Source organism: Mirounga angustirostris, unplaced genomic scaffold, assembly GCF_029215605.1.
Source record: "Mirounga angustirostris isolate CCGP_5_RB_7025 unplaced genomic scaffold, mMirAng1.0.hap1 SCAF_16, whole genome shotgun sequence".
Classification (NCBI taxonomy): domain Eukaryota; kingdom Metazoa; phylum Chordata; class Mammalia; order Carnivora; family Phocidae; genus Mirounga; species Mirounga angustirostris.
In genome coordinates, this window is record NW_026991724.1 from 47650197 (window position 1) to 47673935 (window position 23739).

Here is a 23739-nt window from a genome sequence, read left to right on the forward strand (position 1 = left end):
AGTCCCGTATTTTGCCCAGTGTGTGAATGAATGTGGCCACATCCACCAGTCGTGCTCTGGGCCTGGCTTTCCACTTCTCTCTGTCTCTCTCCTTCAAAAGGAAATGGGGGGGCGGGGAGCAACCACTGATCTGTTTTTGTTTTTTTTTTTTTAAGATTTTATTTATTTATTTGAGAGAGAGAATGAGAGACAGAGAGCATAAGAGTCAGAGGGAGAAGTAGACTCCCTGCCGAGCAGGGAGCCCGATGCGGGACTCGATCCCGGGACTCCAGGATCATGACCTGAGCCGAAGGCAGTCGCTTAACCAACTGAGCCACCCAGGCACCCCACTGATCTGTTTTTTGTCACTAGAGATTAGCTTGTACTTTTCTCAATTTTATGTGAAGGGAGTCATGTAGTATGCACTATTTTTTGCCTGTCTTCTTTCCACTCTGTATCATTATTTTAAAGTTTGGGGTAAGCTGAATAGTGGCCTCCCAAATATGTCCTTATCCTAACCCCCATAACCTGTGAATGCTACCTAATATGGTAGAAGGGATTTTGTAGATGGGATTAAATTAAAGACCATCAAATGAGGAGTAGGCCAATGCTGTAATCACTTGGCCAATTATAAGGCGGCCAAGTACATGAATTCACCACTCATCATCACTCATTATCAGGGAAATGCCGATCAAAACTACAGTGACATATCACCTCACAGCTGCTAGGATGGATGTTATTACAAAGACAAGAAACAGGAGTGCTTGGCTGGCTCAGTTGGTGGAGCATGTGACTCTTGATCTTGGGGTTGTGAGTTTGAGCCCCACATTGGGTATAGAAATTACTTAAAAAAAAAAAAAAGACAAGAAACAACAAGTGTTGGTGAAGGTGTGGAGAAAAAGGAATTCTTGTGTACCATTGGCGAGAATGTAAGTTGGTGCAGCCAGTGTGGAAAACAGTATGGAGTTTCCTCCAAAAATTAAAATAGAACTACCCAACTAACAAATAGAACTATCCAACTAACCCAAGCAGGAGCTTGCTCTGTCCACTCCACACATCCACCTGGTTTAACGGTGCATCCCTCCCCTCGGGGGCAATACTAATGGTGCAAAAAGCAAAAAAAAGAACTACCGGGGCGCCTGGGTGGCTCAGTCATTAAGTGTCTGCCTTCCACTCGGGTCATGATCCTGGGGTCCTGGGATCGAGCCCCACATCCGGCTCCCTGCTCAGCAGGAAGCCTGCTTCTCCCTCTCCCACTCCCCCTGCTTGTGTTCCCTGTCTCGCTGTCTTTCCCTCTCTGTCAAAAAAAAAAAAAAAAAAAAAAAGAACTACCATAAGATCCAACAATTGCACTTCTGGGTATTTATCTGAAGAAAATGAAAACACTAACTCCAAAAGATACCTGAACACACCACACACACACACACACACACACACACACACACACACCTTTTATTGCAGCATTATCTACAACAGCCAAACATGGAAGTACTCTGCCATTGTAGGGTACTATATATTTATAGGAGTGCTATAAATGTTACTCAGGTCAAATTGGTTGATAGTGTTGTTCACTGCTACCGTATCCTGGTTGAGTTTCCACCCACTTGTTCTGTAAGTTATTAAAAGAGAGGTAACCAAATCTGAGTATAACTGGGATTTGTCTATGTCCCCTTGCAGTTTTATTTGTTTTTGCTTAATGTATTTTGAAGCTTAGTTATCAAGCCCATACACTTTTGTACTTCTGAGTCACCCCGCATGCATGGGAGTGAGGCAAGGTCAATGCTTTATCTGAGTCTGAAAGTCAAAGCTTCACCCCATATGGCTCTAACCCAGGAGGAGAGGACTGACAATCCTGACACCTTGAATTCAGGGGTGGAACCCGTACTTTCCTAACCTTGGAAAGGTGCCACTGTGGACTTTCCTGACCAGAGGTCTTCACTCCTGCTGTGCTGTGTGATTTAGCACTGAGCTTGGGGCCTCATTCCAGCCCCAGGAGTCACTGATGGCAAGGCATGAAGGGCTTCACACAGAGTAACTCACTTAATCCTCACCCTCTCAGTTAGGTATTGCTGTTATCCCCATTTTATAGATGGGGAGAGTGAAACCCAGAGAGGTTAAGACCATGCCCAAGGTAGCACAGCACTCTACAAGTATGAATCAGGTGTCAAATCCCGTCTCGTTGCAGAACATGCTATTCAACTACTTCATTCTACTGCCTTTCTGAGAGAGACGCAGAGACACAGAGACACAGAGAGAGATAGCAGGTGGTGAGAGGCAGAAGGAAAAAGAGAGGGTGAGAGGCAAAAGAGGACAGTAAATTCTGGGGAAAAGGGATTCTTTGGAAAAATAATCAAGGGAGAGACTGGATTGAACAAAGACAAACTGGTTCCTTTCTTGCAGGACTTCTCAGGGCCTTTAGAATGCTAATTTGCACTAATGACCCAGCAAAAGGGGAGGAGGGTTGCCAGCAGCTGCTCAGCACATCTGACTTCATTTTTTTCTTTCTTTCCCTCCTTTTTTTTTTGAAGACCCACCCCCACCTCCAGATCTAGGGCTAGGCTCTGAGGGGACACACTCTAGGAAGCGCTCACGTGTCAGAAGAAAGCACTAATCAGACAGACTCAGTCTCAAACCTCAGCTTCGACCTGTACTTGTCATGCCAAAGACACCTGGGCAAGTGTCTGCTTCTCGAGAGTCTCAGGTTGCCTCCTGGAGTGTGGGTACCTAGCCCATGGGGTCACTATGAAGATGGAGATGAGACCCAATACATATGGCCTGGCACATAGTAAGTGCTCGGTGAATGCACAGTGGCCACAGGAGAGACCCAGAGGCCCAGAGGCCAAGGCTAAAGGGAGTAGAGGCTCAGGCAGACCCAGAAGGAGGGACTCATGATTGACCAAGATGGCAAGAGAGTGAGAAATCGAAGGTGAGACAGCGAGACACACGACAATTACTCATTCATTCAACAAACATTCATCAGTGTGTGCCAGGCCCTACTCTAGGCACCGGGGAGGCAGCAGAGACAAGACAGGTAAATACCTGGCTCTCACAGAGCTAACATGCTAGTGGTGGAGACAGACGACAAGGAGACAGAAATGAATACAGAGTAATTCAGAGTGACAGGGTGATATTCGGGCATTGTGCCCTCAGTTGTCTTTCCTGGCTGTTTCCACTCCAGTGCTCATTGTGGTCGGTCAGCGGCTGCGGGTGCTGAGAGGAAGGTAGCGTGAGCTTCTCCTTGGAGGGCAGCAAGTCTCACTATCTGGGCAGGAGGCAAAGGATGGAACCCTGATACCTGAGGCTGTGAAGGGAAAGATGGGGCCAAGGGGCAGGCGGAGAGATGACGAGATGGCCAGAGAGACACGGGAGCACAGAGACTGAGGACCCGAAGACAGACAGACTCATGGAGACCTGAAGTCTCACTGAGAGGCAGAACAGGAAAGACATGGGTGCTGAGAGACTAGTGATGGGCTGAGGGATTAGGCAGGGGTTGAGGGACTAGTGAGGAGCTGAGGGACTAGTGAGGGTCAAGGGAAGCTAGTGAGGGGCTGAGGGACTAGTGAGGGGCTGAGGGACTAGTGAGGGTCAAGGGAAGTTAGTGAGGGGCAAAGAGAGTGAGGGGGGAGCTGGGGCAATGAGAGTTAGGATCCAGGCTGAAAGGCTGAGAGAAAGGCCAATGCATCATGGCCCAGTGATTAACCTGGGTTCAAGTCCCAGCCCCAGCACTTTCTATATGACAGCTGGAGGGTTACTTAGCCTCTCTGTGCCTCTTTCCTCACCTGTGAAATGGTATAATGATGCTCATTCCCCACCCCCCAGGGATGCTGTGAGATTTCAGGCAGTTATATGTGTAAAGCACTTAGATCCTGGCACATAGTATGTGCTCGCTGAACATTTGTTTTTCTGCTAAAAGCCAATTCATTCGACAAGAAGTTTGCTACAAATCCTCTTTTGCCCATTTACACATTTCAATGCACTATGGTGCCATGGGGGGTCTTAGGATAATGGGTTTATCTATCTATCTATCTATCTATCTATCTATCTATCTATCATCTATCTATCTATTTATTTATTTATTTGACAAAGAGAGACACAGCGAGAGAGGGAACACAGCAGGGGGAGGGGGAGAGGGAGAAGCAGGCTTCCTGCCGAACAGGGAGCCCGATGCGGGGGGTTCGATCCCAGGACTCTGGGATTGTGACCTAAGTCAAAGGCAGACACTTAACTGCTGAGCCAGCCAGGCGCCCCTTAGGATAATGTTTTTAACTGAGTAAAATCGAATTCATGAGATAAGCCAGACATAAAAGGTCACATATTGCCTATGATTCCGTTAATATGAAATGTGCAGAATAGGCAAATCCATAGACACAGAAAGCAAATCTGTCTTTGCCTGCTACTGAAGGAAGAGGAATGGGGAGTGACTGCCTAATGCTAATGTTTTCCTTTTGGGTGATGAAAAAAGTTCTGGAACTAGCTCGTGGTGTGGTTGTACAATATTGTGCATGTACTTAATGCCACTGAACTATATAATTTCAAATAGTTAAAATAGTAAATCTTATGTGTATTTTACCACAATTAAAAAAATTAATTCGTGGGCGCCTGGGTGGCTCAGTCGGTTAAGCGACTGCCTTCGGCTCAGGTCATGATCCTGGAGTCCCAGGATCGAGTCCCACATCGGGCTCCCAGCTCTGCGGAAAGCCTGCTTCTCCCTCTGACCCTCCCCCCTCTCATGTGCTCTCTCTCTCATTCTCTCTGTCAAATAAAAAAAAAAAATCTTAAAAAAAAATTAATTCGTAGGATTCCCACAAAAGTGAATTTTATTGAAAGTTATCAGATTTTATTGATTTTCTTAAAGATTTTGTTTATTTATTTGAGAGAGAGAGAGCACGACCAGGGGGCGGGTGGAGCGACAGGGGGAAAAGCAGACTCCTCGCTGGGCAAGGAGCCAGAGATGGGGCTCGATCCCAGGACCCTGAGATCATGACATGAGCCAAAGGCAGATGCTTAACGAACTGAGCCATCCAGCTGCCCCGAAATTTACTTGGTTATTTAAAAATAAACCAAATATGTGATGTAGTATGTTCTTCCTCATAAACACATCAGATAACAAGATCTAGTCGCAGGTCCACAGCACCATAATTTCAGAGTGGTAATGAATCTAAATGATATTTCAAGAGCTAGAGCTGTGTATATATAATATGTAATATATAACATATATTGCTGAATTCTGTGTGTGGGTCCCCTTCTCCTACATACAAGAACAAAGAATGTCAGAATCAGTGAGGAGCCAAAAGAGGCCATCTGTCTAGACCAGGGATGAGAGACACAGGACACTCCTTAGCATACTCCCACTTCCTTAGTCTTTGCCCACAGCAGGCATCACCAATCAATCCCAGCACTCTTGTGCAAAAAAACTCAGAATCCTTCTCAGACTCCCATTATCAAATGAACAAACTTGACAAATGAGACGAAGCCCATTTAGAGTTCAAGATCTAGCCCAAAAGCTCTGTTATCAGTACATCAATTTTACTGATGGAAAACCTGAGATCCAGAGATGCAGAGAAAATTGTACCTGGTCACGCAGGAAACTAAGGAGTAGAGTGAAGGATTTGGGACCCAGATCTCTTAAGTCCCCTCCAAGAATGCTCCAAGACCCTCAACCCCCACAGATCTTAAAAAAAAAAAAGTCAGACACCTAACCAACTGCATCACCCCAGCGCCCCCAAAGTGACAAAATATTTTAAAAGCAAATACATTGTTGTGAGCAAAACTTACCTCTTTTTTTTTTTTTTATTTGACAGAGAGAGACAGTGAGAGAGGGAACACAAGCCGGCAGAGTGGGAGAGGGAGAAGCAGGCTCCCTTTTGAACAGAGAGCCCGATGTGGGGCTTGATCCCAGGACCCTGGGACATGACCTGAGCCCAAGGCAGACGCCCAACGACTGAGCCACCCAGGTGCTCCAACTTACCTCTTTTAATATTGAGAAGACTTGGCTTTCTTAAGTAATCAAAGACCCGATTAAGACAACACGAAGAACAGGAAATTATTTTTAAGTTTTTTATTTACTTAAGTAATCTTTAGACCCAGTGTGGGGCTTGAACTCACAACCCTGAAATCAAGAGTCACATACTTCTCCAACTGAGCCAGTGGGTGCCCCCGCAGGAAATTATTTTGATAGGACACAAACTTTGCTTTCTAGGTAGATTACTTAAAATGTAAAGAAAACCAGGGGCGCCTGGGTGGCTCAGTTGGTTAAGCGACTGCCTTCGGCTCAGGTCATGATCCTGGAGTCCCTGGATCAAGTCCCGCATCAGGCTCCCTGCTCGGTGGGGAGTCTGCTTCTCCCTCTGACCCTCCCCCCTTTCATGTGCTCTCTCTCATTCTCTCTCTCTCAAATAAATAAATAAAATCTTTAAAAAAAAAAATGTAAAGAAAACCAAACTGAGGGTTCTAGAGGGGACGGGGTGGAGGGATGGGGTAGCCCAGAAATGGGTATTAAAGAGGGCACGTTCTGCATGGAGCACTGGGTGTAATATATATATTTTAAAGATTTTTATTTATTTATTTGACAGAGAGAGACACAGCGAAAGAGGGAACACAAGCAGGGGGAGAGGGAGAGGGAGAAGCAGACTCCCCGCTGAGCAGGGAGCCCGATGCGGGGCTTGATCCCAGGACCCTGGGATCATGACCTGAGCCGAAGGCAGACGCTTAACGACTGAGCCACCCAGGCGCCCCGAGCACTGGGTGTTATACTCAAACAATGAATCATGGAACACTACATCAAAAACTAATGATGTATTGTTTGGTGATTAACATAACATAATAATAAAAAAAAAAGTAAAGAAAACCTTTCACAATGTTTTATCTGGAGCTGACAAATACTTCAGGAAAGCTTAGTCCTTTCAGCAGATGAAAGAAAATTACATACATATACTATTGATATTAAAGCTTTTTTTTCTTAAACACCTTATAGTAACAATTCGATTTTGGCCAACTTGACCACACAAGGTAAAATTCTCTCTTTCTCTCTCTCTCTCCCCAACTTTCTATACCATTTTGTCCTTTATTTTTCTTTTTCTCATTCTGAAACAAGCAGCTTTACTTTAGGACAAAATTATTTTCATTTCCCTTAACAAAAATGCATTTCCACACCCCCTTACCTTTCTTACTCAAAAAAGGATCTTACTTTCCTTGCATACAGAAATGTTTCCCTTATTACTTCTAGTAGTTTTAAATTTTTTTTTTTAAGATTTTATTTATTTGTTTGACACAGAGAGAGAGACAGCGAGAGAGGGAACACAAGCAGGGGGAGTGGGAGAGGGAGAAGCAGGCTTCCCACCAAGCAGGGAGCCCAATGCGGGGTTCGATCCCAGGACCCTGGGATCATGACCTGAGCCGAAGGCAGATGCTTAACGACTGAGCCACCCAGGCGCCCCAGTGATCTAGATATTCAATGAATGTCTCACCACTTAATTTAACTTAGCAAAACTTCACAAAGTTTCAAGTTATACAAGAGATTTGGGAAAATATTTTTTAAGATTTTTTTAAAGTAATCTCTATATTCAATGTGGGGCTCGAGCCCACAACTATGAAATTAAGAGTTGCACACTCTACAGACTGAGCCAGCCATGTGCCCCTGGGGAACTATTTTTTTTGGGGGGGGGAACTATTTTTTTTTAAAGATTTATTTTAGAGAGGGGCGCCTGGGTGGCTCAGTTGTTAAACATCTGCTTTCGGCTCAGGTAATGATCCTGGGGTCCTGGGATCGAGCCCCGCATCGGGCTCCCTGCTCCGCAGGAAGCCTGCTTCTCCTTCTCCCACTCCCCCTGCTTGTGTTCCTGCTCTCACTGTGTCTCTCTCTGTCAAATAAATAAACAAAATCTTAAAAAAAAAAAAAAAGATTTATTTTAGAGAGAGAGTGTGTGAGCATGAGTGGGAGTGGGAGGAGGGACAGAGGGAGAGAATCTTCAAGCCAACTCCCCACAATAAGCATATAAGACAGACTTATATGAATAGTAAACCCAGGCAGAGCAAAAGTACATGCCTATTTAGTTAAACCAACAAACTTAATCTAGCTTTTATTCACTGAAGATTATCCCCGAGCACACGAACTTTAAAAACATTTGGATTATTTCTATATTTCTGAATTTTAGGAATACTTAATTCATAAGTGCTTATTTTTAAGCCAGTTAAATGCCACTCTTTTACAAATTAATATTGGCGGGGAGCCTGGGTGGCTCAGTTGGTTAAGCATCCAACTCTTGATTTCCTCTCAGATATGATCCCAAGGTTGAGCCTGAGACTTGCATCAGGCTCTGTGCTGGGCATGGAGCCCGATTTGGAGTCTCTCTTTCCCTCACCTCTGCTCCTCCCCACCCCTCTCTCTTTCTCTCCCTGTCCAAAATAATAATAATAATAATAATATTGGCAATACCATCGGAGGTAGAGAAAAAAACATATACACAACATAAATTCATACATATACATGCAGACACAGAGATCACAGCTTGCTTTTGTTACAAAATTTCAGCCATAAATCTGGTACAATATAAAACTCACTAGTTTGTTAATTATATTTGAATCCACATTGTATCTGGCAAACAAGAAATTAAGGCTATCCTTTTCAATGGCTAAAACTTTTTACTAGTATTTGTGCAGAAGACTTTTAAGATTTGTGTTTGTCTTTGATGAGCAATCTTAAGGAGGCTGTGGACTAAATTTTGGGCAAGAGAGCTTTTTAAAAAGATTTTATTTATTTATCTGAGAGAGAGCGAGCACAGGTGGGGGGCTGGGGAGAGGCAGAGGGAGAAAGAGAAGCAGACTCCCTGCTGAGCAGAAAGCCTGATGCAGGGCAGGATCCCAGGACCCCAAGATCATGACCTGAGCCGAAGGCAGATGCTTAACCGACAGCCACTCAGGCGCCCCTGTGCAAAAAAGTGTTTATAGCAGTTTGCATTTTAAAAGACCTCTTTTGCATTTTAAAAGACCTCTTTTCCTCTTTTTTTATTTCCTTCAGTCTCAGGCACATTGTGGGCAGAATTTTAGGCACTTCCTGATGGTATTTACATTTCAAAGACTTGGTAAGAGGTACATCTTCAAGGGAACTAGAAAAGGAATGCACGTTTCTTCCTAGGAGATTAGGGTTTTGGTAGTCCCCCCAAAATGTAGTAGCGCAGCCCTGTAATTAGGGGAGCCCTGGTAAAAATAATTCTCTGGACTCAGTGTCAAGTGGGGCCCCTTCAGGGTTGGAAATGAGGAGGGGGTCACTGGAATCACCATGGTCATGGGAATGAGAGACCCATTAGACCATGCCCTTTGTTGCACCCAGGAGTTGGGCCTCACCTTAATGTTTTCCATTCACTGTGAGCCTTAGCAGTGATCACTGTCATGGCAGGATAGGCATGGTGCCAGGCAGTGAATGCCCAAGGGAAGAGAGGGAGGGCCCTGGTACCAATATCAGTGGTTCTGGGAGCCTTTGCCTTCCCTTTCCCCTTTCCTTCTCACTAGAGGCCTCCATGACCCTGTCAGCTTTTCCAAGTGGCAGGGATGCCATTTCTTAGTTCTGCCCCATTCAGGGGAAAGCCAAGGGGACTCAGCATCTGTGGTATCTCAGAGGAAATGAGCACACAGCCTGGACGGATCTGTAAGAAAGTTATGGCTTTTAAAAATAGAAGTACCCTATGACCCAGCAATTGCACCACTAGGTATTTATTCAAAGGATACAAAAATAGTGATTCGAAGGGCTACATGCACCCCAGTGTTTATAGCAACATTATCAACAATAACCAAACTATGGAGCCCAGACATCCATCGACAGATGAACGGATAAAGAAGATGTGGTGTGGGTATAACACACACACACGCACACACACAATGGAATATTACTCAGCCATCAAAAAGAATGAAATCTTGCCATTTGCGATGATGAGGATGGAACTAGAGGGTATTATGCTGAGTGAAATAAGTCAGAGAAAGACAAATACCATATGATTTCACTCATATGTGGGGTTTAAGAAAAAAAATAGATGAACATAGGGGAAGGGAAGGAAAAATAAAATAAGATGAAAACAGAGAGGGAGGCAAACCATAAGAGACTCTTAACTCCAGGGAACAGACTGAGGGTTGCTGGAGGGGAGGTGGGTGGGGGGATGGGTAACCAGGTGATGGGCATTAAGGAGGGCACTTGAGGTAATGAGCACTGGGTGTTACATGCAACTGAAGAATCACTAAATTCTACCCCTGAAACTAATAATACATTATATGTTAACTAAATTGAATTTGAATTTTAAAAAAAGAAAAAAATAAAGCTATGGATTTTTAGGGTCTTTAGAAATACCAGCCAGTTGACACATTTTGGCAGCTGTGAGTAACAATTCAAAGCCTGTTTCTAACAAACAAGAAAACTCAAAATAGCGAATTAGCTCCCCTCTCTCCTTCCTGCTGCATAAAATCTTTAAGAAAGATTTGAATTTCAGGTAAGGTATAGTTTTTGATCTCAGTTTCCACTTCTTGTTTTTCTCCTGTTGCCTAAATCATATGTGCTGTTACTGGCAAGTTTTGGATGATGTCACCGTGAGCCCTCTTGGTAAGTGGCTACTTTCCTGTCCAGGGTGTTCCAAGAGACCTCTCCAGGAGGGAGGGTCTGCCTCCACTAGTGTGATATCCACAGAGTCTTTGGGAAGAGCCCTTAGACCTCTGGAGTCTTAGCATGTTGGTGTGCATGGCCCAGCAAACACCCGTGGAGCTTTGCATTTACCAAGGAGCGGCTGTACCTCCCCAGGGTCCTTAGACGGCAGTGGCATCAGATGTTCAGGACATAGACATCTGTCCATTAATTTTTTAGCAACAGGAGGGCCTGGGTGGCTCAGTCGGTTAAGCGTCTGCCTTCGGCTCAGGTCATGATCTCAGGGTCCCCGGGATCAAGCCCCACATCAGGCTCCCTGCTTGGTGAGGAGTCTGCTTCTCCCTCTCTCTTCTGCCCCTGTCCCCCACTCATGCTCTCTCTCTCTCTCTCTCAAGTAAATAAATAAAATCTTTAAAAAAAATTTGGGGGGGGGGCGCCTGGGTGGCTCAGTCGTTAAGCGTCTGCCTTCAGCTCAGGTCATGATCCCAGGGTCCTGGGATCGAGTCCCACATCGGGCTCCCTGCTCAGCGGGAAGCCTGCTTCTCCCTCTCCCACTCCCCCTGCTTGTGTTCCTGTTCTCGCTGTCTCTCTCTGTCATATAAATAAATAAAATCTTTAAAAAAAAAAAATTGGGGGGGGGGGCGCCTGGGTGGCTACAACTTAAACAGGGCCTGACCTCAGAGCTCAAGCTTTTAACCATAACATCATTTTGTCTCACAAATAACCGAGCAACCACTCCCATGCAGTGATCATTTACTTTGTGCTAATCCTGTGCTCATACATGACAAGCATTATTATGTATGGCTTGATACATGATACAGGAACTCCAAGAGGTGAAGGAACTGGAAGGGCAGAGTTGAAGGCAAGGCTGTCTAAAATTTAACTCCATGCTTTTCCTGGGTATTGCTTCATTGACACGTGGAGCTATGGAGTCCTTAAATTATGGAACTTCAACATTTTAGGATCTTGGGGACATGGCTGACATGCCTGCAATGTTGGTAAAATATCTAAGTACTTCCCAGGCTGGTTGGTAAATAGCCACTACCCCAAGGATTTCCCCATATGGCTCCCATATGGCTCCAGACCGCCCCAGAATCCAACACCTAAAGGGTTAACACTGGGCTCAGCCTCCCCACCCTACTCCTGCCATCTATCAGGTGCCTAATTTTATTGTACAGGTGTCAGACACTTGTAATATCACCCCTAGCTGAGTCTATGATGTGTCATTTCTGGAAGGAGGCGGGATCTTCAGCTCAAAGAATTAACATCAAGTTCACCGGGCAAAGGTATAGAGAAAGGGGCCAAAGCCGGGGCGTCTTCTCAGTAGACATTCCTGAGCGCAGACCTCATCTGGACCCATCTCTCAGGGCAAATACATCCTCGGCACCAAGCCTTTAATCTCCGGTGGAATTCCACCCTCATTCCTGGAGCCTGCTAATATTTGCTGTGTTGTCCACCAAATTACTGCAGCTATCGTCCATTCCTTCCAACGAAGGGAAGGACGTGGGCTCCCGTCCTGCTTCTTCTGGCCGACCCTGGTCAACACACTGCGCACCCCTCTGAGGTTCACCATCTGCGTGGTTGAGGCAGAGGCCACCTACAAACACCAATACCTAGCTTCCCTCCCCTCCCCGGGCACACGCCAGGACAACATTTCCCAGCAGCCCTTGTAGGGAGGCGTGGCCATGTGATACATTCTGGCCAATGGGATGTGAGCGGAAGTCGTGTTCTCTGCAGGTTGCAAACCTGCTCTCCAAGAACTTCCCACGTGCGGTGCTCTTTCTGCCTGCCCGCGGTTGCTGGCTGAGTGACAAGGACTCTGTGACCCCGAAGATGGAAGGAGCTGAGTTTCTGAATGATCACTGGAAAGCCCACCCACCAACTACATACACCCAACTAGACTTTACATAAGTGAAGAGTAGACTTCTATTGAGTTAAGCCAGTGGACTTTGGGAGTTTGTTACAGAAACTGGTGTTACTTATCCTAACTAATTCAGTTTTGTCAGGAACTTGACAAAATCATCTCACCGCTCATCTATGAATTGGGAATAATGAAACGCATAGGTTGTTGAGAAGATTAAGTAGGATGGTGTATGAGTGGCGCACCTGGGTGGCTCAGCTGGTTGAGCATCTGCCTTCAGCTCAGGTCAGGATCTCAGGGTCCTGGGATCCAGCCCCGCATTGGGCTCCCTGCTCAGCAGAGAGTCTGCTTCTCCCTCTCCCTCTGCCCCTCCCTCCCCACTGCTCATGCTCTCACTCGCTCTTCTCTCTCTCAAATAAGTAAATAAAATCTTTTTTAAAAAAGATGGTGTGTCACTATTGCTGGGACATAGACATTTCAGTTCAATATGTACTCATCCTTTCCCTTCCTTCTGTTTCTAATATGTCCATAAGACAGCCTACTAAAAGGAGGGGACTTCCATAAGTGAGGTATCACGGGAGTCTGGGGATGTGGTGCTCTGTGGATGGGCAGGAGACTGTGGAGGCAGGGCCATGGCTGAAGTGATCTCTGGGGAACTCCACATCTGATGCTTAGAAATTAAAATATCTCCCCTGGGTCTAAATGAACAGAGCCAGGACAATCTCAAAATTGCAGGTGACTGCCAAAAAGTAGATCTTCCAAGAGACTGGAAAATTAGCAGCCCTGGTTCTTATCCTGGCTCCAGAATTAGCCTCTACATTCCAGAAGAATCAGCAGGAGAAAAGCCAGCAGGCATGAAAATGGATGGTGTTCTGGGGGTCTGGCGAGAAGCATGGGTTACTTAGAAAAGAGACATGTAGAGAAGATGGTGGGAGAAGGGGCTGGGGTTTGAGAATGCAAGTCTTCCGTGTCAGGCTGAGAATGCCTGTCATCCAAAGGATGATGGGGAGCCATGGAAGGTTTTAAGCAGGGAATGATATGGTACAGCTATGTTCTAGGTAAAGCCCAAGGCAATGGCAAGAAGAAGTGACTGACTGGGTCAGAAGTTGACTTGTGGGGCGCCTGGGTGGCTCAGTCGGTTAAGCGTCTGCCTTCAGCTCAGGTCATGATCCCGGGGTCCTGGGATTGAGCCCCACATCGAGCTCCCTGCTCAGCGGGGAGCCTGCTTCTCCCTCTGCCTCTGTCTGCCTGCCACTCCCCCTGCTTGTGCTCTCTCTCTATCAAACAAATACAATCTTAAAAAAAAAAAAGAAGTTGATTTGTGTCTCCACCCCTCCCACCCCATACTCACATGTCAAACTCCCAGCCCCCAGTGTCTCAGAACATGACCTTATTTGGGAACAGGACCTTTTTTTTTTATTTTTTAAGATTTTATTTATTTATTTGACAGAGAGAGAGACAGGGAGAGCAGGAACACAAGCAGGGGGAGTGGGAGAGGGAGAAGCAGGCTTCCCGCTGAGCAGGGAGCCCGATGTGGGGCTCAATCCCAGGACCCTGGGACCATGACCTGAGCCGAAGGCAGACGCTTAACGACTGAGCCACCCAGGCGCCCGGGAACAGGACCTTTGCAGAGCGCATTAGTTAAGATGAGGTCATACTGGAGTAGGGTGGACCCCAAATCAAATATGGCGGTGTCCTTCTAAAACAGGGAAATTTGGACATAGACATGCACACAGGGAGAACGCCATGTGAAGATGAGGGCAGAGATTGGGGTGATGATTCCTCAAGCCAAGAAATGCCAAGGACTGCTGGCAAAGCACCGGAAGCTGAGAGGAAGGCAGGGAGGGGGCTGTCCCTCGCAGCCTCTGAAGGAACAGGCCTTGCCCACACCTCGGTGATGGACTTCTGGCTCCCGGAACTGAGAGGATGACATTCCTGTTGTTTAGGCCGCCCAGTCTGAGGCACTTTGCTATACAGCAGCCCCGGGGGAGCGAATCCTGAGGCCCTTCCCAGATAGCCACTCCGAGGTCACCCACCCACTCCTTCATTTATTCCATAAATACCTGTATCCACGTCTGGGCCTCTTGGGGCTTGCATTCTTGTGGGAGCGACAGACAATACAAGGAGCACAGAGGAAACTCTGGGCCAGGTAGCAAGCCCTCTGAAGGAAACTAGAGCTCGGGGAGGCCGCCGCCTCAGCTGGGCAGTCAGACAAGGGGGTGACACACGGCAGTGGCCCCCAGCCACTGAGGGCATGAGTCACGAATATGCCCACTGACCCGACAGGAAGGCCGAGCCAACGGTGACCTGGCCAATGGTGACCCCCGGCTTGGACTTTTGTCCCAAGAGCAATGTGGGGGCCACAGTCGGACCTGCATTTTGATGAGAACGCTATGGGCATGAGGGAGAGCGGGCGGCCGGGCAGAGGGCCACTGTTGGAGGCCGTGTGATGCCCAGAGCTGCCCTAGCAAAGCACCACAGCCTGGATGGCCCGAACACCGGAAATGGGTTACCTAGAGGCTGGATGAATGACCTCATCTTAACTCAGTTATCTGCAGAGAACTGATTTCCAAATGAGGTCACATTCACAGACACGGGGGCGTCAGGGTCTCAAGGCCTTTCGTGGTGACATAGTTCAATCCACGGAAGTGGTGGAGATGCAGAGAAGTGGACACATTGGAAAGGTAATTAGGAGGTAAAAGTCACATGGCAGTGAGTTGCACCAAGGCATGGGGAGAGGGATGGGCCGAGGGTGAGGCTGGAGCCAGGGTTCTGGTGGGATCCATGGCTGGCTGGGAAATCACTAAACATGCGAAGGGCTGGGAGTTGTTCTGGTCTTACTACTGTTGCAGGCAAGCAGGTGGGGGCAGGAGCGCCTTTGTGTGGGGGGTGGGGGAGGCCATCCTCAGCAGGTGCCGTACTGGAAGTGAGGAAGCAGCGGGAGGTGCCCCCATGGCAGACTGAATCCTGGAACCTTACAACGAATTTTCTTTTTAAGATTTTATTTATTTCTTTGACAGAGAGAGAGAGCAAGAGAGCACAAGCAGGGGTAGCGACAGGCAGAGGGAGAGGGAGAAGCAGGCTCCTAGCTAGGTGGGGAGCCCGACGCGGAGCTCTATCCCAGGACCCTGGGGTCATGACCTGAGCCGAAGGCAGACGCTTAACCGACTGAGCCACCCAGGCGCCCACAACGAATGTTTTTAATCTTAAAATTAGAGACTCTTCCAACTGTGTGATCTTGTTACTAGGATTCCAAAATCCTAGTAACAAGTTGACATCGGCCAGAGTCTTTCTTAGTCCGAGCAATTTACATTTGTGACCTTGGTGAGCTCTTCCATTGTCTTCTAAGACAACCTCCCAATTTCCAGGAGGAGGAAACAGCACAGACGGAGTTGTCTCCAGCAGAAGTGGATTTGATCCCAGGTCTGCCCGACTCCAAGACCCTCGCCCATTAAGCCTTCCTCAAATTACTGCCGGTATTAATACTTTTAACCACAACGGTCATGATAATGACAAGAATGCTGTCATCACGGAACCTGCTGTGAGTCAGCACTGCCTGGGTGTTTGACCAGCCTCGCGTCACTTAACGCCCCCCCTACCACTTCACAGAGGTAGAAACCGAGGCTCAGCGGTGCTAAGCACCTTGTTCAAGGTCACCAGAAAGGAGGTGGCAGAGGTGTGGTCTGAATCCAAGCTGTGCCTGTTTCCAAAGTCCAGCTTAGGACCGTGGAAAGGGGGACGGGGGGGCGCCTGGGAGGCTCAGTCAGTTGAGGGTCCGACTCTTGGGTTCAGCTCAGGTTGTGACCTCATGGGCCATGAGATTGAGCCCCCAGTCAGGCTCCACGGTAAGTGGGGAGTCTGCTTGCAGATTCTCTCCCTCTGTCTCTGCCCCTCTCCCCACTCGCTCACTTGCTCTAAAATTAATAAGTAAATCTTAAAAAAAAAAAAAAAAGAACAGAACAGTGGAAGGGATCTGCTTGTCTACCCTGATACTACAAAATGAAGGAACCAAAGGCCAGAGAAGGAAAGGTCTCATGCAAGGTGCAAGCCCCCATTCAACACAAAAGGAACTCTCCCACACACGACCAAAAATTCATTTACCCTCCTTCCCCAAATGACATCGAACCCTTATGGCAATGTCTACTGAAGGAACTCTGAGCGAGGTATGAGGTGCAGGCTACTGTGAGGTGTCAGTCGGATGTCCAAAACCTATAGCCGAGTGGCGACTGAAACCATGCTCCGTGCACCTGCGGTGGGTGAAGCCTGTGTCTGTCAGCACCTCAGACGTCCCCATTCTCTTTCTTCTGCCGATAAAGGCCTGTGTCCCACAAAAGAGCTTGGGAATGTTCATTTCCCCAGCACTCCTTTTGGCTAGGAGTACCCATGTGTCAGAGTTTCGGTCAACAGGACATAAGGGGGATTCCTGCTATCGTGTTCCCAAAAAATGATTATTCCCCTTTCATAAAAAGAGAATAGAATGTGAGGTAAGTCGTCTTAAAGTGCAGGCTGCCCTCTGCTTGCTTTCTTTGGAGACAGCTGAGGGGCTCCTGGGTGGCTCAGTCTGTTAAGCCTTCGGCTCAGGTCATGATCCCAGGGTCCTGGGATCGAGCCCCGCATCGGGCTCCCTGCTCGGCAGGAGGCCTGCTTCTCCCTCTCCCTCTGTGAGCCTTCTCGCTCCCTTTGGAGACAGCTGGGTAAGGACTAATGGTCAACGGAGGGAGCAAACAAATGGAGTAAAACACAGGTTTTCTATTTGTTGAGTTATCGAATGCATTCTGACACTGCTTACCTCCAGACTTCTCTGTAAGAGAATTAACTATCTTTATTGTTAAATCCACTGTTGGGCCAAGATTGTTGTTTCACTGCCACAGTTCAAGGTCATCGAGAGCAGACACCACGCACACCAGGCTCAAGTGATACAGCCTTGACTTACAGCAAGGGAGGAGATGGAGTGCACAAGATCCCCCACGATCCAGGCCCCCACGACGGGCAGATCCACCCCACAGCCAACACCAGTATGTACATTGAACACATCCCACTTCATGCTGCCCTGGAAGGGCCCAGACCCCTCCCCCGTGGGATCTGAAATTCAGAAAGTTAGGGACCCACCTGGGGCCACTGACACACGCCCTTAAATAGAACAAGGGAGCGTTAAATCAGAAAAAGAGAGAGATGTTTGCTCACAAGGCGGTAGGTAAAGCCCAGCCCAGGCGGTGAGGGCTTTGGGCCTCTTGGTAAGGAATTGTTCCAGGCCCAAGGCGTGTTCTTCTGCAGCTGAATGGGTGTTGAAAGACTGCCCATGGGAGACTGACTGCCTTTCGCAATGATTCTGCCACTTGCAGAAGTTGGCATTCTAACCGCCAACACCTTGGACGTGCAGCGAGTCCCTGTGACACCCAGCATGGCTGCCTCTAATTCTCTTCTCTGGAAGTTAATTCTCCCTCTTGTCCTCCACGTCCAGCCTGAAGGGAGTTCACAGGAGGATTTCCCTTCTGGGGACGCACTGCTTTACTTCTGGGAGATGCTTGGGCATTCCATGGAAGTTGTCTGTAAAGCCAGAAATCTTGACAGCTCTTAGTTCTTAAATCTGAACTCGGGGTCAATCTGGTGCCCTTGTGTTAATTAAAAAGGCACTCCCTCTAGATGGATAAATTAGGGAAAAAAGGATCTCATCTGGGCAGATCCATTCTTCAGAATGCTAAATTTGATGAGTATCATTTTTAAAAGATTTTTATTTTTTTATTTGAGAGAGTGCGTGCGCATGAGCTGGGGGGAGGGGCAGAGGGAGAGGGAGAAGCAGACCCCCCTCTGAGCAGGGAGCCCTTTGTGGGACTTGATTCCAGGACCCTGGGATCATGACCTGAGCTGAAGGCAGACGCTTAACTGACTGAGCCACCCAGACTCCCCAAGCTCCTTTAATCCTGTTCTGCCATAGTTCAGCGATTCTCAAGTGTAGCCCCCACATAAGCACTCTCAGCATCATCTGGAACTTGTTAAAAATGCAAATTCTCAGGCCCTACCCTGGACCTACTGAAGTAAAACCTCTGGGGGTGGACCCAGCAATCTGTGTTTCACCAAGGCTTCCAGGTGATTCTGATGGAGGACCGCTACTCTACGGTGCTCCCCGGACCTTCATGGGCAAAACGTAGGAAAGACTTGGTGTTTTTTTGTGTTTTTTTTTTAAGTAGGCTCCTCGCCCAATGCAGGGCTCGAACTCACAACCCTGAGATCAAGACCTGAGATCAAGACCTGAGATCAAGAGTGGATGCTCCACTGACTGAGCCACCCAGGTGCCCCAGGACTTTGTACTCCTTGAATCATCCTTTCCTTGGCAGGAGATGGCCTGAATGGAGATCCTCTGGCTGTTCAAAGACCTCGGGCCCAGAGGAAACTTGAATCCTGGGCATGCAACCTGGTTTGAGAGGGTGAGGGAGTCTCGTGGAGCATAAGAGCTTGTGGTACAGATTCTAAACAGGCTGCCTCGGTTTAAATCCCAAAGTTGGGAGCGCCTGGGCGGCTCAATGGGTTAAGCACCTGCCTTTAGCTCAGGTCATGATCTCAGGGTCCTGGGATCGAGTCCCGCATCGGGCTCCCTGCTCAGCCGGGAGCCTGCTTCTCCCTCTTCCGTTCCCCCTGCTTGTTCTCTCTCTCTGTCAAATAAATAAATAAAATCCTAAAAAATAAATAAATAAATCCCAAAGTTGCCATGTACCAGCTGCGTGACTTTCAGGAAGTGACTTCTCACTGAGCTTCCCTATCCCATGGGGGATCATTACTATATCAATCTCCTGGTGCTACTGTGAGAAATCGTGGTGTTATTATATAACCTACATATATGAGCCCTCAAAATATTAGCTCAATTATCTTAATATTTTCACGTTGGTAGGAGCTACTCTCTGTTCACCAAACCTTGTATTGAATGCTTCCCCTATAATATCACACTGAGTCCTCATGATGATTGTGATAGGTGTGTTTTATATAGGGATACTCATTTTATAAAGGAAGAACCTGAAGGGCAGACTGGTAAGGTCAGGTGGGTTACAGGTAATGGAATAGGATTTCTAAAAGTTCCCATCTGGGAAGACTGGCACCATTTCATGGCTGGAGGACTGATCGGCGATAGGAATGGAGAAGGTTCTCACCCTGTTTATAGCCTCTCTAGATTTTCTCAATCACTCAGGTAAGTAGCAGAATCTCCACAGGAAAAACAAGGAACACTGTGCCCAGAGGCAGATCCAGCCCCAGAAACAAGTGTCCAGAAACATATACACCAGAGACTTCATCAGGCACTTTACATCATTGTCTCGGAATCATCCTAACAACTCAGAAGTTGATACTATGATTCATTTTATAAATGAATAAAGGCTCAGAAATAGTCAATGTTCAGGATCTCAGCTAGGAAGCAGCAGAGCAGAATTCAAACTCAAGGCTAGTAATAATCATCACCCCACCCAGCCCCGCTCCCTGTGGAGCTGGGAGACAGCGCCACCTAGTGGTGACAAAATAAAAAGTAATAGCTAACAGCATTAGCCAGGCACTGTTCTAAATGCTTAATTTAGATTTAATTTAAATTAAATTGTTTAACGCCTCCTCCTAACCCCAATTATTAATTATCCTTGCAGGAAGGTGATTAATAATAATCTCCACCCCTCCCCATGTTTATTTTTCTTTTCTTTCTTTGAAAAAACTATTTTTATTGTGGAAGATTTCAAGCATATACAAAGGTAGATATACAATATATCCATCATCCCGTTTCAGCAATGATCAACTCATGGTCCACTCGTTCTCTCGACAATCCCCTCCCCCTACACCTCCAAAAATCAGGATTATTTTGAAACAAAGCCCAGAGATTGTACCAACTGGCCTATAAATATTTTTAGTTATGTACCCCTAGAAGTATCCCCATTCTACTGTCAGGGAAACTGAGGCATCAAGAGGTTACATGACCTGGGGCGCCTGGGTGGCTCAGTCGGTTAAGCATCTGCCTTCAGCTCAGGTCATGATCTCAAGGTCCTGGGATCGAGCCCCACATCGGGCTCCCTGCTCAGCAGAGCCTGCTTCTCCCTCTACCCCACCCCCGCTTGTGCTCTCTTGCTCTCTCACTCTCTCTCAAATAAATAAATAAAATCTTTAAAAAAAAGAATACAAACAGTAGAGATGAAAGTATTGTATCAATGTTAACTTTACTCAAGTTGATAACTATGGTAACTGCATCACAGAACCTCACTGTTCCTGAGAAATACACACTGAAGGATTTAGGGGTAAAGGGCCATGTTGTGTGTAACTGACCCTAAATGATTCAGAAAAAGTACAAGATAGATGAGAGAGAGAGAGACAGGACAAATTAGGAAATGGGATAAGATGTCAACTCAAGGTGAATCTGGGTAAAGAGTACAATGAATGTTATTTGTATTCTATTTATTCTTTTTTTTTTTTAAGGTTTTATTTATTTGACAGAGAGAGACACAGCAAGAGAGGGAACACAAGCAGGGGGAGTGGGAGAGGGAGAAGCAGGCTTCCCGCCAAGCAGGGAGCCCGCTGCAGGGCTTGATCCCAGGACCCTGGGATCATGACCTGAGCCGAAGGCAGACGCTTAATGACTGAGCCACCCAGGTGCCCCTGTATTCTATTTATTCTTGAAACTTTTCTGCGTGCTTGAAATTACTTCCCCTCAAAAGTTTTAGAATTTAGAAGAAGAATGCTTACTATAAATAATATATGATTCTATATGTGTGAAGTTTTCAAACAGGCAGAAGTACTCTAGATGACAGAGGTCAGAACAGTGGTTCCATTTGGTGGGTATCTGCTGGAGACAGGGCAGAGCACAGCTATCCAGGGTACCCCCAAAATTCTATTATGAATGTGTCTCATTAAGCTTTGTGCTTAATTAAAAGCTTTGCACTTGGGGCTCCTGGGTTTCTCAGTCGGTTAAGTAGCCGACTCTTGATTTTGGCTTGGGTCATGTTCTCAAGGTCCTGGGGTCGAGCCCCACCTAGACAGCTGAGGGGCACCTGGGTGGCTCAGTCCATTAGGCATCTGCCTTCAACTCAGGTCATGATCTCAGGGTCCTGGATTGAGCCCTGCGACGGGCTCAGTGCTCAGCGTAGAGTCTGCTTAGGATTCTCTCTCTCCCTCTCCCTCTGCCCCTCCCTCCGCCCCTGTTCATTCTCTCTCTAAAAAAAATAATTAAAATCTTAAAAAAAAAAAAATTAGACCCTGAGAAAGGTCTTGTGGACCTAGAACTCTGAAAGTTAAGTGTAGGATTGTGTATTCAGAAACCCCTGATCCAAAGTTCTGCCCTTGGGTTGGAAACCACAGTTGCTTCCCAATATCAGAGTGCCTTAGATCCACCAGGCAAGGGGGGAGTGCTTCATTCTTCCCATCATAACTCCAAACAGCAAAACTTGCAATCATCTATGACTTAAAGGACAAGGTTTTCTGAGTAAGAAAGCAGTAGTCACTCAAGAAGGGGAATCGTTGTGACACTTCCAGTTGCAGGGTGACCTTGGGAGGAATACTGTTTCCTCCTAACATTGTAGCTGGCTTTATCCCGCGGTTATGCCAGCCTGCCGAATAGCCGGGCATATTTTTACTCTCTGACTAGGAGCTAATTTTTACTTTCTCTATTGAAAATTCAAATATAATACTCTACTTTGCAGTGATAATGGCAAGATTTAGCAAGACACTGACTCTCTGAGCCTCAGTTTCCTCTATGTAGGATGGGACTGACTCATGAGTGTAGTTCCCGTGGGATTTTGCGAGGATTAAAAGGGATCATCTTAGGGGCACCTGGGTGGCTCAGTCGTTAAGCGTCTGCCTTCGGCTCAGGTCATGATCCCAGAGTCCTGGGATCGAGTCCTGGGATCGAGTCCCAGATCGGGCTCCTGCTCCACGGGGGGCCTGCTTCTCCCTCTCCCACTCCCCCTGCTTGTGTTCCCTCTCTCGCTGTGTCTTTCTCTCTCAAACAAATAAATAAAATCTTAAAAAAAAAAAAAAGGGATCATCTTATTATTGCTACTATTTCTTCCTCCGTGTCTTGCCTTCTACCTCTCCAGCCATTTCTGTCCCCACCTCACCGCCTCCCATCCCTCCACCTTCCCGCCTCAGCCCCACATCTGGAGCCGACATTTGTAGGCTCACAGCGCCATCTGGTGGTCTGAAGGGTCTGATCCTTGTGGCAAGTGCAAGACGAGGTGCGGGTAAACGCGAGGGTGGGTGCTGGGCTGGAGAGGGTTATAGAGCCCTGGGACGTTCGTTAGCTGTTACTGCTGGAAGAACATGGTCCGTGTGTGGGAGAGAGAGGGTGCCCCTGTGCACGATGTGCTGAGTCTCGGTGGGTCTGAGCTCGGTGAACGCGTGGGTGCGTCCGTGTAAGGTAGTATGTGAAGGGCCCTTGAAAAGTCTGAGACATACCTGGAGGTTTCTGAGTATGAAAGACAAGGCGGGCACAAGTCTCTCGGAGGGGGAGTATCAACGCTAGGTCTGGGCCCCAACTGCATATCTGTGTTGTTGGGACACTGTGTGTAAATGTGAATATGTGAGTGTACCATATGGACACAATACCTCCCTGAAAACAAAAAGAAATGTAAGACATCTTAAGTGGCTTTCATTAATGATATCATAATAATATATTTTTTAAAGATTTTATTTATTTATTTGAGAGAGAGAGAATGAGAGACAGAGAGCATGAGAGGGAGGAGGGTCAGAGGGAGAAGCAGACTCCCTGCCGAGCAGGGAGCCCAATGCGGGACTCGATCCTGTGACTCCAGGATCATGAGCCTGGAGGCAGTTGCCCAACCAACTGAGCCACCCAGGTGCCCCTCCCTGAAGTTTTATAAGCAGACCACATCTCGTAAAGGTCCCTCCCCTCCCCCAGTTTTATTCCCCAAAATGATTTTGGCTGGTCATTTCCCCTCTAGTAGTGGATCATTTTTTTTTAAATATATATTTTTAAAGATTTTATTTATTTATTTGAGACAGAATGAGAGAGAGAGAGCACATGAGAGGGGGGAGGGTCAGAGGGAGAAGCAGGCTCCCTGCCGAGCAGGGAGCCCGATGCAGGACTCGATCCTGTGACTCCAGGATCATGACCTGAGCCAAAGGCAGTCGCTTAACCAACTGAGCCACCCAGGCGCCCATATATCATAATAATATTGATGCTGTTATTCTGAAACCATTAGTTAGATACAAATATAGACTATGGATATATAATATTAGCATAGGTATATGTATATGGTATTGATATAGATAGACGGTATAAACATATAGTATAAAG